At 38.7% G+C, this 13702-nt stretch overlaps 1 pseudogene; it reads left to right on the top strand.

Annotated features, from left to right (window-relative positions):
- Positions 1–9329: 9329 nt before the first annotated feature.
- LOC118637631 lies at positions 9330–9735 on the top strand (annotated as a pseudogene).
- Positions 9736–13702: the final 3967 nt, after the last annotated feature.

Below are 13702 nucleotides of genomic sequence, written 5' to 3'. Positions count from 1 at the left end.
TGACTCTTTTACTCTTCAGTTAACATGTAACTACATATGCAGAAGTTATAGGTTATCTGTGAATTTATGTCAAACAGAAAAAACAATCTTAAAAAGTATGTTTTATAGCCATATAGGAAATAAATTATTTAACCTTGAAATCTTATTTAATCATTATTTTCCTTCAAAATGGGTATTGACAGTTGCTCAATATGATTTTGTCTTACATCTGACAAAAAGTTACTCCATAAATTAGTGAACTGAGTAAGACCTTTGATGGATGTTGATTTTTTAAAGAACCATATTTTTAACTATTTGAAAATTATATTGGGACAGTAAAGTAAAACTTGAAGGATAGAGAAACTGGAGTTTCTGTCATTCCCATGTTACCTAACTTTAGAATTTCACTTTCCTCATAATCAAAACTCAACCAACTGGACACTTTTATAGGGTAGATTTTATTGTAAATCACCTCAGTGAAGCCGACTTTATAAAACTAAAAAAAAGCTTTCCCAGACTTTGTCTACAAACTAGGAAGTCTTACTTAAATAAAAACAATCTTGGAAACAACTTTAAATTGCCTAACATCTGGGAAAATTTGGAAAGCTGCAAGAATTAAGCAATTTTAAAGTGCAAAAAAGAAATTGATTTCTCTCCAGACAGAACTGTACCAAGAAATGGTACATTGAAAAAGACAATTTAAAAAAAAATAAATAATGAGTGAAATTTGAGAGTCCAATCTAGGAAATAAAATAGAGTTTTCATTTTAACCAACCATCAGAATGTTATGGAACTTCCCCTGATTGGATCCACACTTTGTGAAAGATTATGGCAAAAGATTGTCAAAAGGCATCAGGGAGAGTGACAATGTTTGTGCTCCAACCTCTGCATTGGCACTAACGATTTTAATCTGAAACTACAGCTTTTACATATAAATTTAAAGTTAGCAGCGGGACACATTAAATAATTCAGTGAGAGAAATGCTTTTTAAATCAGTATCTCCCCCAAGCAGCACCCAAACACCGTTACACGGGATCACCAAATGATGAATATACCATGCTTTTTCCATGAGTGTGGCTTTCCTCAACCCAGGAAGTAAGTATTCATAGCACAGATTTTCCCCCCAGAGAGATTTTATTGTTTTCCTACTTTTCATCAGGGTTGGGTTGCCATGGCAATAAAGTAAGCCATTTTGCTGGATTTCACCTTTACTGTCTGGCTTCACCTGGTTCTCTGCCTTCCTTGCAAACATGTAGGATGCTGCGCACGCGCACATACACACACACACACACACACACACACACACACACTCTGACTCCTAGCTGCCTTCTTCCTCTCCTGGGTCAGCCAAGCAGCTTTTCACAAACTGGCATTTCCTTCTCTCTAATTGTCACCATCCCATGTCTCACTTGTTTTGTGATCTCTCTTTTAAGAAGGACACAGTTTCTGTTAAACCCTGGCCGGTTTAGCTCAGTGATTTAAGCGTCAGCCCGCTCACAAATGAGTCGTGGGTTTGATTCCAGCCAAGGGTACATACCTCGGTTGCAGTTCATCCCCAGCCCTGGTTGGGGTCCTGTGGGAGGCAACCAGTCAATGTGTCCCTCTCACATAGATGTATCTGTCTCTCTCCCTTTCTCTCCCTCTCTCCCCCTCTCACTCTGACTGAAGATAAATGGAAAAATATCCTCTGGTGAGGATTAAAAAAAGAAAAATTTTTTAAAGACACAGTTTCTCTTGAAAGATTTCTTTTTCCCATTAAAAACAGAAGACTTTTAACATCTCAGTGAACTTGACTATCTGATCAACTCCAAATACATGCCCTGTTTAAAGTTTCCATCCTGAAAGTATAAAAAAATTTAAAGTGCACATGTTCTCACAAATATAGGTCAACTGATTATCTCAGTGCATAAACATTTTAATCTTCAGTCTCATTATTTTTGCGTAGCAATGACTGATTCTTCCAACTGTGCAAAAATAAAATGTGATTCTTGATGAAGAGTGAGTTATTTTGAACAGGACTCACCTCTCTGCTAAAAACAAATAATTTTTCTTTCAATACTTTCTACCTATTTCCAATTTTCCAAGTTAAATTCTACCATATTTATTCGCATCTGATAACAAGTGGTGTTCAATAGTGTTTGTTCATTGGGTTATTTTGGTTTGGAATTCTATTTAAAGGACATTCATTAGTCTTCTTACTTGTAATTCAAAATAAGATTTTTATACATCGTAATGGAGATTTCTATGCATTTAAGCAAAATCTACAAGGCAAAAACTTGGCAATATTTTTTAAAGTCTAATAATACTATTGTCTGATGAAATTATGTTACCATAGTTAGAAGCATCTCTTAATAATAATTTCCACCAAGTCATTATATGGGTCTCGCACTTCCAGTGTTTTCCTGTCTTTAAAACTGATGGGCTTATTTAATTTAGGTAGCCATTTTTCCCCATTCAGGTGCATGAAATGTTTTTATATTTTTAGATACTCAATATTGTGTACTGTGAGACTAGCAGGTTTTTTCCCATCTGCCATAATTTTCTTATCCTCCTTTGTCTAGTTCCTTTGTAGAATCCCTCTCTATTCCTGTTTGTGAAGCATGGCTCCAGCTTTCTCTACTTCAGGAAGAGTCCTGTGACCCAGGTTGGCCATGAACACCATCTCTCTGGCCCCAATGTTTGCTTCAGGGATGAGTGTATCACCTCTTCAATGCTGGGAACTTCATGCAGGAGAAATCTCTTTCTGCAAAGAAAATGTAAATAAAGTAGCTAGCAGCATCTTGTTCACAATACAAAGTGCTTTCCCATAATAATGCAAACAGAGATAAGCTGAGACAAGAGAAAGACCTGAAGACAGCTTTATGCATATCTGAAACCAACTTCACACAAAAGTTGCAGTTTATATGTCCTAACAGACACCATTTTTTCTTACATTCAGCTAAAACATCAGTTCAGCTGAGAGGCCTCACCAGCCCACAGTGACTAAAGTAAAATCTTTTTTAAGAACCCATCAGATAATCGTTTGCTGCACACTTTCAGAATAAGCACAACAATCTGAATCTTCTCATTCATTATTCATTGTTTATAGTCTCCCCCCACACACAAGACTACAAGCTTCACTGTGTCAGAATTTTTGTGCTCTTCACTATAATAGCCCCAGAGCCTAGCACCATGTCTGGCTTTCAATAAATATTTGTTGAAGACAGACATAAATAAAGAAATGAATGGATGAATGAAGCTGGTTCGAGAAGAGTTTCTGTCACTAGAAAATGAAACAACTTGACTAACTGCGCATTTTATTTTCCAGGCTATGGAAATAACATAAGAATCTAGATGGTTCTGTTTTCTTACCCTTTTGGGTAACTACCTTCTTCCTCACATCATCATGGCTTCTGTCTTATTTTAGTCTCTCAAACAGGTTTTCAAAATAGTCTACTAAGGGGATTTCTTGCTCCTTAGCGTAACTCTGTGTTTCTGCCTCCACACTGTGCCATTGAAGAGAAAAAGGTTAAGGACATACTCTGAGGGTCAACAGAGATGCTCCAGGGTCATGATGCTTCTGACAAGACCACATCTCCTCTGGCTCCTGCATATCCATGGACAGGAGTCAAGAGGGACCCAAGAGCTCCATGTTCTCTAAATACACCTTGCCTTTGGCAAATTCCACCTGCCAGTTCGCAAGAGTAAACAAGACACCGTGGAATGCTATGACTCTTGTACGACTCGCCCACTCCCATAGATACTCAGCCTCACTGCTACTTAATTTGCTACTAGCACTTTATTTTGTAATTTATCCATTTTAAGACAGGCATCATGAGACTCCCAGAACCCTTAGTTCATACTTCATTATCTGTATCCTAAACAACATGATGTATATATAGGAGCCAAGGGACAACTCTCCCATATCAATCAACGTTCTTTGAATCAGTTTCCTGCTTTATTTTTTTTCTTAACATCTATGTATATTTTTCTCCACTTAAAAAATAAATACAAAGTTCTCTTTCATGTCTTCTGGATTTTGGTAACCCTGCCACTACCCTTCTATAGCAGTATGAGACTTAGCCAAACATGGTAATTTATCCTCCTTCCCGTACGAGACGGCCATGTTGTATAGAGTATAATCGTCCCCAAAATGCTCATTTTCTAATTCTTGGAAACTGTGAACACAGCATGTTATGTGATAAAGGGAATGAAGGCAGCAGATGAAATTAAGATTGCTAAAACAGTGACCTAAAGATTGGGGGATTATTCTGGTTTATCCAGATGGGTATATTGATATCTGTAGACGGAATTTCACCCACTAAAATGTAAGCATCAAGAGAACAAGAATATGTGTCTGTTTCAATTTAATTGTATTTATTTCATCGTTGTTTCCACAGCACATAAGCAGTAGGTCTGGGGAGGTACGGCTAGGGAAGTTTCCTGCTCTTGAGGACTGTTCCAGTTATTAGTCTCCGTCTTGATAACAATTTTATAAGTTTTTACTCTGCTAAAATTGAAAAGTGACATCATTCACATACAACTATTTTCCTAGAGTGTAATGTCTAGGGGGAAAATATTAAGAAATGTTGTGGAAGAAGGGAGGGAAAAGATACACTTCTCTGGCTAAGATTCAACTAAATAATCCAATCAATGCAGTCTATTTATACATAATTTTCAATTTAATGTTACAAATACACGTTGCTGTTTTATATTTCATTGTCTAAAGCAATAGGCACATTTGTCTTATGTTGGTATTATCATTACTATTAATAATCAAAATATACCACACTTTAAAAAAAAAGTTTTCCTTTATTGATTTGAGAGAGAGAGGAAGGGAAAGGAGAGAGACATAGAAACATCAATGAGTGAGAACATCAATTGGCGGCCTCCTGAATGCCCCCCACTGAGGATTTGGTCCACTACCTGGGCATGTGCCCTGACTGGGAACAAAACTGGCGACCTCTTGATCTGAGCCACATCATCTGGGCCAATAATTTTTTTTTTTTTTTATTCTCACCCAAGGACATTTTTTTTGCATGTATCTTCAGATAGAGCAGGAGGGAGAGAGGGAGAAGAGAAATAAGGAAACATTGATGCGAGAGAGACACATCGACCAGTAACAACCCACACAACCCCAGCCCGGGCCGGCGACAAACTGCAACCGAGGCACATGCCCTGAGTGGGAACGGAACCTGGGACTCTCTGGTCCATGGGCCGACGCTCTAACCGCTAAGCAAAACTGTCCAAGGCTAGGCCAATAATTTTAAAAAGTATTTCCACTTGGGATTTTTCTATCTTGAGATTCCTTAAAGCAGAAATTATCTGCATAAATGAAACTGTCTAAATGTTGTGAGCATCTAACTGTAATAGATTCAGTTATATTTTCTAAAGAGCATTAGCTCTTTAAGAATTTTCTCGCCCTGGCCGGTTTGGCTCAGCGGTTAGAGCGTCCACCTGCGGTCCGGAGAGACCCGGGTTCGGTTCCCGCTAAGGGCATGTACCTCGGTTGCAGTTTGTCCCCGGCCCTGGTTGGTCGTGCGGGTGGCAGCCACTCGATGTGTCCCTTTCACATCGATGTTTCCCTCTCTCTCTCTTCCTCTCTCTCCCTCCCACTCTGTCTGTACAAAAAATGGAAAAATGTCCTCGGATGAGGATAAAAAAAAAAAAAAAAAGAATTTTCTCCAAAAATGTCCTGAAATCTAGAAGTTTGAAAAATAGTTTAATAATAGACTACTTCCTAAAGAATCACAGTTATTTCATCATAATAATTCCAGCAACTTGACAAGACGTAGGTTATTTGACCACCACCTTTTCCTCCTCTCCATCCCTACCTCATTTCTTACAAAGTCCCCTCAAGAATGTTATGTTCAACATTTTCTCTTGCCATTACCTGGGCTTGGGATTTCCTACTTCCCTTTGCTCCTTCTTTATCTGAAGAGCAACTTATTATGCCTTAAGACAGATTCTTCCAAAAATCTTTGAGTTTGGACTAGATGCTTCTACTCTGTGCCCCTACTTAGTGATTCATTCATTCTTTCATTCTTTTATAAAATCCTTTGCTGCCTTCTATCTACTTGTACCTGAGATTTGCCCGTGTTATTTTTCTTAATGTGAGCCATAAGAGGGCAGAAACTGCATCTTATTCATTTTCCTTTCTCCAACACTAATTTAGAGCCTCGTGCAATAGATATTTATTGAGTGAATCATTTACTTCTCTTCCAAGCTTAACTATTTCAAACAACTATCTGGACACACTGTTATGATAATGTGTATTTGAAAAGCACCTTTAAATTTATGAAATGCATTCACACTTACTATCATGTGTGATTCAAAACCACTCTTTAAGAGAGCATTGATAGGCTTTGATAGTCCTATTTTTCATAGTAGGAAAAGTTGAGGTTCACAGAGATTTATTCAAGTTCAAACAGCTGGTGCTGAAACTGTAACTCTGGACATAATTTTTTCCCCCACAGATCACCACCTACTCACTGGAGAGGGGACCCAGCCTCTTTGAGCCCCTCTTTCTAAAACATGCCAGATACATTCCCTAACCCAGAGGAGCATAACCTTGTGAATGCAGACACCTCTGCCCAAGTGAACTTGACCTTTCCCCCCTGAGCACCAGACCTGTATTCCTGGCCACCTGCTTAATATCTCTCTCCTTGAACGTGCTAAACTACTTCAAAGCAACATGTCTAAGAAAATATGCATCTTTGCTCTGCTCCTATACCTTCTGGCTCCCACCTAGACTAGTTTGTCCTCCCAATTTTATGATTTCTGTCAATACTCTTTTGTCTTGGGGATTTGGAAATTAATGTTACAGCTGTATCTGGCTACTTGTTTCTTGAAAATAAACCCCTTTACTGATAAATTGTCATCATTTATTGAAAACCTGTCAAAAGCAATCATTCATCCCTTCAGGGCTCTACAGAACAAAGACATTTTAGAGAATTAAACATGGCATACTGAAAACAGTACTCTCCCCCTTGCATAATTAGATTTAGGCAGAAAAGTATTTCAGTGACAACCTAGGCTGATAAAAAGTGGAAATCTCTAACAATGAAGAGATTACTTCAATGATTTGAGTAAAAAATATGTTACTATTATCTTTCATCTTGCTTTTATTTAGTTAATTTTCTTTATAATGAGGAGGGCAATAATGCTACGTATTTTATTTCTGTTTGGTTCTGGTTTCGCTATGTGCCTGTCAGTCATTTATTTGCACTAATAGGAAAAAAGATTTCCTTTTAGATTCACCAAGTTTTGTAGATCAGCTCTCGAACAATTTCCTTACTTTAACATCTGCTCAAAACCATTAAAGAGTTCAATGTCATTAGTAAAATGATATTTCAAAGATCAGAAAGTTCAAAGTAAGTTTGAAATAGAATTTTTTTTTTTTTCATTTATCTTCGGATAGAGCAGGAGGGAGAAAGGGAGGAAGAGAGAAGAGAAACATCAATGTGAGAGAGACACATCGAGTGGTTACCACCCACATGACACCAACCGGAGTCGGGGACAAACTACAACCGAGGTACGTGCCCTTAGCAGGAATCAAACCCTGTCCTTTCTGGACCATGAGCTGATGCTCTAACCTCTGAGCCAAACTGGCCAGGGCTGAAATAGAAATGTAATGACCTACTCAGTAAATCACACCTAAAATGCATTATTGTATAAATGAGACATAACTATATTAATCAAATTGGTCTTAATTTGTCTTTGAGTTAGATTTCATTTGTTGATTTTTATTTTTACTTATTTATTGATTTGAGAGAGAAAGGAAGAGAGAGGAGGAGGGGGAGAGATACACATCATTTGTGGTTCCCATTATTTATGCATTCATTGGCTGCTCCTTGCATGTGCTCTGACCAGGGATTTGACCCAGGAACCCATAGCCTGGGCATCTCAGGATGATACTCTCACCAACTGAGCTACCCTGCCAGGGCCTTTCAGTTAGATTTTAGGAACAAAATAAGAAAATTACTTCAGTGAGTAAAATAGAAAGGAGAAAGCTGAAGATTCTAAGGATGAGTTTTTTTACAACCTAAGTGTGAGGGACACTCTGATATGTCACCCAGATCCCATCTGTGGAAGAAGTCATCACCCCAGCTGCCGGGAGTGCTGTCTCTGACAGGTTTCAGCCATCCGTTCCTTCAGAGACTTTCTCAGCTGCGTGGTAGCCTGCATCTCCCGCTTCCTAGGCAGTCCCATTCTGGGGCTGATCAACACATCCAGGTCCATCCTAACAACTTTACTTCAGCTCCCGAGTGTGACCTCTCCCCTAGGACAGCGACTGCCTGAAGCTTTGTTGGTTTAGCATCACAGCTCAGCTTCTCCTTTTGCCCAATCTTGCATCCTTACCTTCCTTTCCATAAGTACTACTTCCACACAAATACCCTGCATGCCAAACTGTCTGAGAGTGCACTTCCCCATCCCAATCCAACCTGGAGCACAGGGCCTCAGAGAGTCTGTGACTGCTTAATTTCCATGCATGTTTTTATTCTATAAATGTATGTGAATTTACCTGGTAGAGGTGTTTCTAGGTGACCTTTACATCAAAAAGTATAAGTGCCATTGTTCTAGGTTGTTGGAGATCCTCCCACTACCAAGACAAGATAAAATATGGTTAGTTTTAGCCTTTGAATTAATTCTAACAAATTCTGCACAACAACTAATGCACACATATCCACTATTCAATATCTATCATGTTATGAATGGGCAAAAATAAAACTAAATCAATGAATGCTTGAAAGACAAAGAGCTCTCTGCTAAGATGAAAAGAAAACTATAAATCTTGGGGGGGGGGGGGAGGCGACTGTTCTTTGTGGCCAGGAGACTGCTTCAGGCCCTCCTCCTTATTTTTGTAATTTTTTAAAAAGGACACACGAAACACAGCAAAATAATGATAGCCCCTAAAACATGGTTAAAGATTGTGATGCACTTTTGAAATTGTGTGCATGAGTCTTGCCCTGTTGAATTCTTTTTTCCAGATTCATAAAGTCCCTCGGGATATTTCAGTGTGAGGATGCACAGCCCCTCTTCCTGACAGGTCACTATTGCACATGATGCTGGGATTGAGTGTGGGGCTGGAGAGTGCTGCTCTCCCTGCTTCTTTGGTGAAGCACAGGCGGGATCAGGCTTGGGATCTGCCTGAGGATTGGTTTGCACTGCAGGACGGGTCAAGGAACTGCGGTGAGTTCAGCGGGGTTGTAATCAGAGTCCTTGGCAAAAGTCATTGCATGAGCTTGACCCTCGGGTGGCTAAGACCAGTGTTAGGTAAACTTTTTTTGTTTCCCCTTTTAAATCTGGTAATTAAAAGCGATTTCTTCACAAGGAAAAGTTTGAAGTCCCATCAGGCCTCGCGCACCACCATGGCTGCCCCCAGACCCCTCGTGAAACCCGAGATTGTCCAAAAGAGGACCAAGAAGTTCATCCGGCACCAGGCAGACCGATATGTCAAAATTAAGCGGAACTGGCGGAAACCTCGAGGTATTGACAATAGGGTGCGCGGGAGATTCAAGGGCCAGATCCTGGTGCTCAACTTGGGTTATGGGAGCAACAAGATAACGAGACACGTGCTGCCCAGTGGCTTTCGTAGGGTTCTGGTCCACAGCGTCCAGGAGCCTGGGGTGCTGCTGATGCGCAACAATCTTGCTGCGCCGAGGCTGCTCACACTCGCCTCACGGAACCGCAAAGCCTTGTGGGAGGAGCAGCCCCGCTGCCCTCAGCGCCACCAACCCCAATGCCAGGCTGTGCAGCGAGAAAATGAATAGATAGATTGTGTACACGTTGTATTTGTGTTAACAAAACCATAAAATTCTGCAGAAAAGAAAAGAAAAGAAAATTTTAACAGCAAAAGGACACATCTACTAAGTTCTGATGGAAGCATAGAAACCAATACAGGTTAAGTGAAACCCTGGGGAGGCATGTGCTATGTGTCCAGTCTACAGTCTTCTAAGTTGAGGAGCATCACAGGAGAGACGGTGCTTGGAGCAAAGCTCCTTCCTACCTTTAATAATGATATACTTTTTAATCATTAAAATATTACAGTTCTAGGAAATGTTACACCACAATTCATCGTTTCACCTTATGCAGTTAGGTCTTTGGAAATTTTAAAATTCTTATTGTGTTTTAATAACTTTTTTCCTCCTATGTTCATTGCAATAAAAAATAAAAATACATAAAGATATAAAGAAGTAAATAAAAATGACTTAGAACTTTACTACACAACCCAGATACCACTGAAAATGCTCTCCTGGACCCCTAGGGAGCCTAAATCCTCCACAGATATACAATGTCAAAGAAATTTTGAGTTGTTGAGTTAACAAAAATTTAAGTAGACTAATTTTTCAAGTGAATTAACTGATTTTTTATAAAGTTACTCTAAATTACTTCTTGTTTGTTTAATATACAGAAAACATATATAAGCAAAAATGGTTGCTTTGGAGATTTGATTTGAACAGAAGTCAAAAGCTAATCCTAACCAGGTAGCATCAATGATTCTAAGGACTTTGGTGTGAACATTCATATTCAAAACTAAACTCTGTTGACATTTTAGTCATTAGAAGTTTATGGAAATCTTCATGGAGTCTCTTTACATATACCAGTAATATTTCTTGTCAAGTTTTAATTTCTAATATTGCTCTGGGCAAGGTGGGGCCGGAGGTATAAGGACTCTGAGACATGCCCAAAGCCTTGGTGACATGAAGAGTGACACCCATATCACTTGCTCTGCCCCAGATGGCTCTTTTATTCCTAATATTAAAGGAGGTAATGTGAGAGCTTGTTTTGTTTTCTTGTGTCTTGTTTTTTTCTTTATACCTCAGGAATGATTTTCATTTATAAATTGATATTCATTTATAAATTTCATTTAGAATTTGATATTCAGAAGTTTATTTTGATCTTTAAAAATAGTCAAAAATTAAATGTATAGTTATAAAAACTTAGCTTATTTTTAATCTTCATAGCTCAGTTTACTTACTTATTTTATAGATGTATCAAATTCTCAAATTATGTTCAGTTTCCCTGCACCATTTGTTGAAAGGACTGTCTTTTTCCCATCATGTATTCTTGGCATTCTTGACAAAGATTGGTTGAGCACATATACATTGATAGACTTCTGAGCTCTCTGTTTCGTCTCATTGGTCTATATGTCAACCTCTATCCCAGCACTATACTGTCTTAGTTATTGTAGCTTTTTGATATAGTTTGAAATCAGATACCCCCCAGTTTTTTTCCTTTCCCAAGATCTCTTTTGGTTATTCAGAGTCTTATCTGGTTCCATACATTTTGGGATTTTTTTTTTTTTTTTATTTCTGTAAAAACTGTTTTTGGGATTTAGAGATTGCATTGAACCTGATCACTTTGGGTAGTATGGACCTGCCTTCCTATTCATTTGTATCTTCTTTAATTCTTTTCATCCGTGTTTTATAGTTCACCATGTAGAAGTCATTCGCCTTATTTAAATTTATTCCTAAGTGTTTTATTCTTTTTGGTGCTGTTATAAAGGGGATTGCTTTCCTAGTTTCTTTGTCAGACAATTCGTTTCAATGTATAGAAATATAACCGATTTTGGTGTTCCTATATTGGGTGCATATATGTTTACCAAGGTTATATCTTTCTGTTCAATATATCCTTTCAATATTATGTAGTGACCTTCTTTGTCTCTAGTTATGATTTCATTTTGAAATCTATTTTATCAGATATGAGTATTGCTACCCCAGCTTTTTTTCTTTCTGTATGCTTGAAAGGTTTTTTTTCCATCCTTTTACTTTCAACCTATGTGAGTCTTTTGTTGTGAGGTGGGTTTCCTGTAAATAACATATATGAGTCATGCTTTCTTATCCAATCAGCTACTCTGTGTCTTTTGATTCAAGTGTTGAATTCATTTACATTTAAGGTTATTATTGATATGTGCTTATTTATTACCATTTTTGTTTATTGTGGTTATATTTTTCTTCCTATTTCTTCTACTAATTACAGAAGTCCTTTTAACATTTCTTGCAGTGCTGGTTTGATACTAATATATTCCATTAGCATTTTTTTTGTCTGGGAAGCTCTTTATTTGACCTTCTATTTTGAATAATAGCCTTGTTTCATAGAGTAGTCTTAGATTCAGATCTTTGTTTTCCATGACCTTGATTACTTCATGACATTCCCTTCGGGCCTTTTCTTTTTCTGTTGAGAAGTCAGCTGCTAGCCTTATGGGTTCCTTTGTAGTTAACCTGTTGCTTATCTCTTGCTGCCTTTAGGATTCTCTCTTTGTTTTTAATTTTTGGCATTTTAGTTATTATGTGTCTTGGTGTGGGCCTCTTTGGGTTCTTCTTACTTGGGGTTCTCTGTGCTACTTGAACTAGAATGCCTTTTTTCTTCACCAAGTAAGAAAAGTTTTCTGTCACTATTTCTTCTAATATAGTCTTCCTTGCTCATTTTCTTCCTCTTCTGGAACTCCTATGATTTGAATGTTGTTATGTTTGCAGTTGTCCTACAGTTCTCTTAACCTGTCTTCCTGTTTGTTAATTGTTTTTTCCTTTTGGTTTTCTGATTGGGTGATTTTTTTTTTTTTACCCTGTTTTCTAATTCACTGATTCGGTGCTTAGTCTCCTCCACTTTGCTAGTGTTCGGCTATTTTAAACTGTTCTTTTTTTCTCCTGTGTCATTCTTTGTTTCCCACTGGTTGGTTTTCAATGTTTCAATATCTTTACTAATGGTGCTGAGCTTTTTAGTCATGCTGTTGAGCGTCATCATGATCATTGTTCTGAACTTCTACCTCTGATAACTTACTTAACTGCATTTCATTTATCTCATCTTCAGTAGAGTTCTCTTGTTGTTTCATTTGGAATTTGTTTTTTTGTTTCACCATTTTGGCTCAGTTGGTTTTGGAGCCTGCCTAATTTTACCTGTGGGTGTTGGTGTTCTGCTGTTTGTGGCTCCCTCTACTGGGTTTGGATGAGTGTAGGAAGAACCACGTTAAACACCACTGTCAAATCTTACTTCCCTGGGTAGATTTGCAAGCACAGGAAAGGTTCAGTTATCCTCTAGCTTTTTTCCTGAAGGCTATTAGTCTCAGTTACTTGATAAGTCTTGGGTTGTAGCCTTCAGCTGAATGAAAAACTCCTTCAGGTGTTCAGGGTAAGAGAATCTCCAGAGGGTTGGGCAGATGCTGATGGTAATGAGCCTCAATTTGCATTCCTCTGGCCCCACTGGGTGAGGTTAAATTTTTGAGGGAGGGGCTGTTGCTTTTTCCAGGGGCTCTGTGAAGGGGCTCTTTGAGTAATATGGCTACTGTCCTGTGAGGGAGTGATTCAGCACAAAACTTTCATTGCCATCCCAGCTCTCCAAGCTCCCGAGTCTCCACACAGTTCCAGTCCAGGCTACCCTCCCTCTGCTGAGGCCCAAAGTAAGTGACTGTAGCTAATTTTGTGCTCTCTCCTGGCCCTCTGTACTGTGGAGCCAGCTTGGGATTTTAATTCCAAGGAAGTTACTTACAGCTAAAATAGCTGCTGTCCGTGGGCTCTCAGCCCCACCCTGCCATGCCTCTTCAATTCCTGCCAGGCTTGATTCAGTGTCCTTTTTTCTGTCCCTGGTTATCTGGGTCCATTCCAGCTGCTTTTCTGTTGCTTTTCCAGTTTGTTCCTGGGAGATGGTCTCTGTAGCTTCCATTTTGATTTTTTTTTTTTTTTTTTTTTTTTGGTACATGCCCCTAGTGGGACCAAACCTGGGACTCTCTGGTCCACAGGCCAAA

This window comes from Molossus molossus, unplaced genomic scaffold, assembly GCF_014108415.1.
Source record: "Molossus molossus isolate mMolMol1 unplaced genomic scaffold, mMolMol1.p scaffold_m16_p_20, whole genome shotgun sequence".
NCBI lineage: Eukaryota > Metazoa > Chordata > Mammalia > Chiroptera > Molossidae > Molossus > Molossus molossus.
The sequence above is the reverse complement of the archived record's forward strand: the minus strand, read 5'-3'. Positions and strand labels throughout refer to the sequence as shown.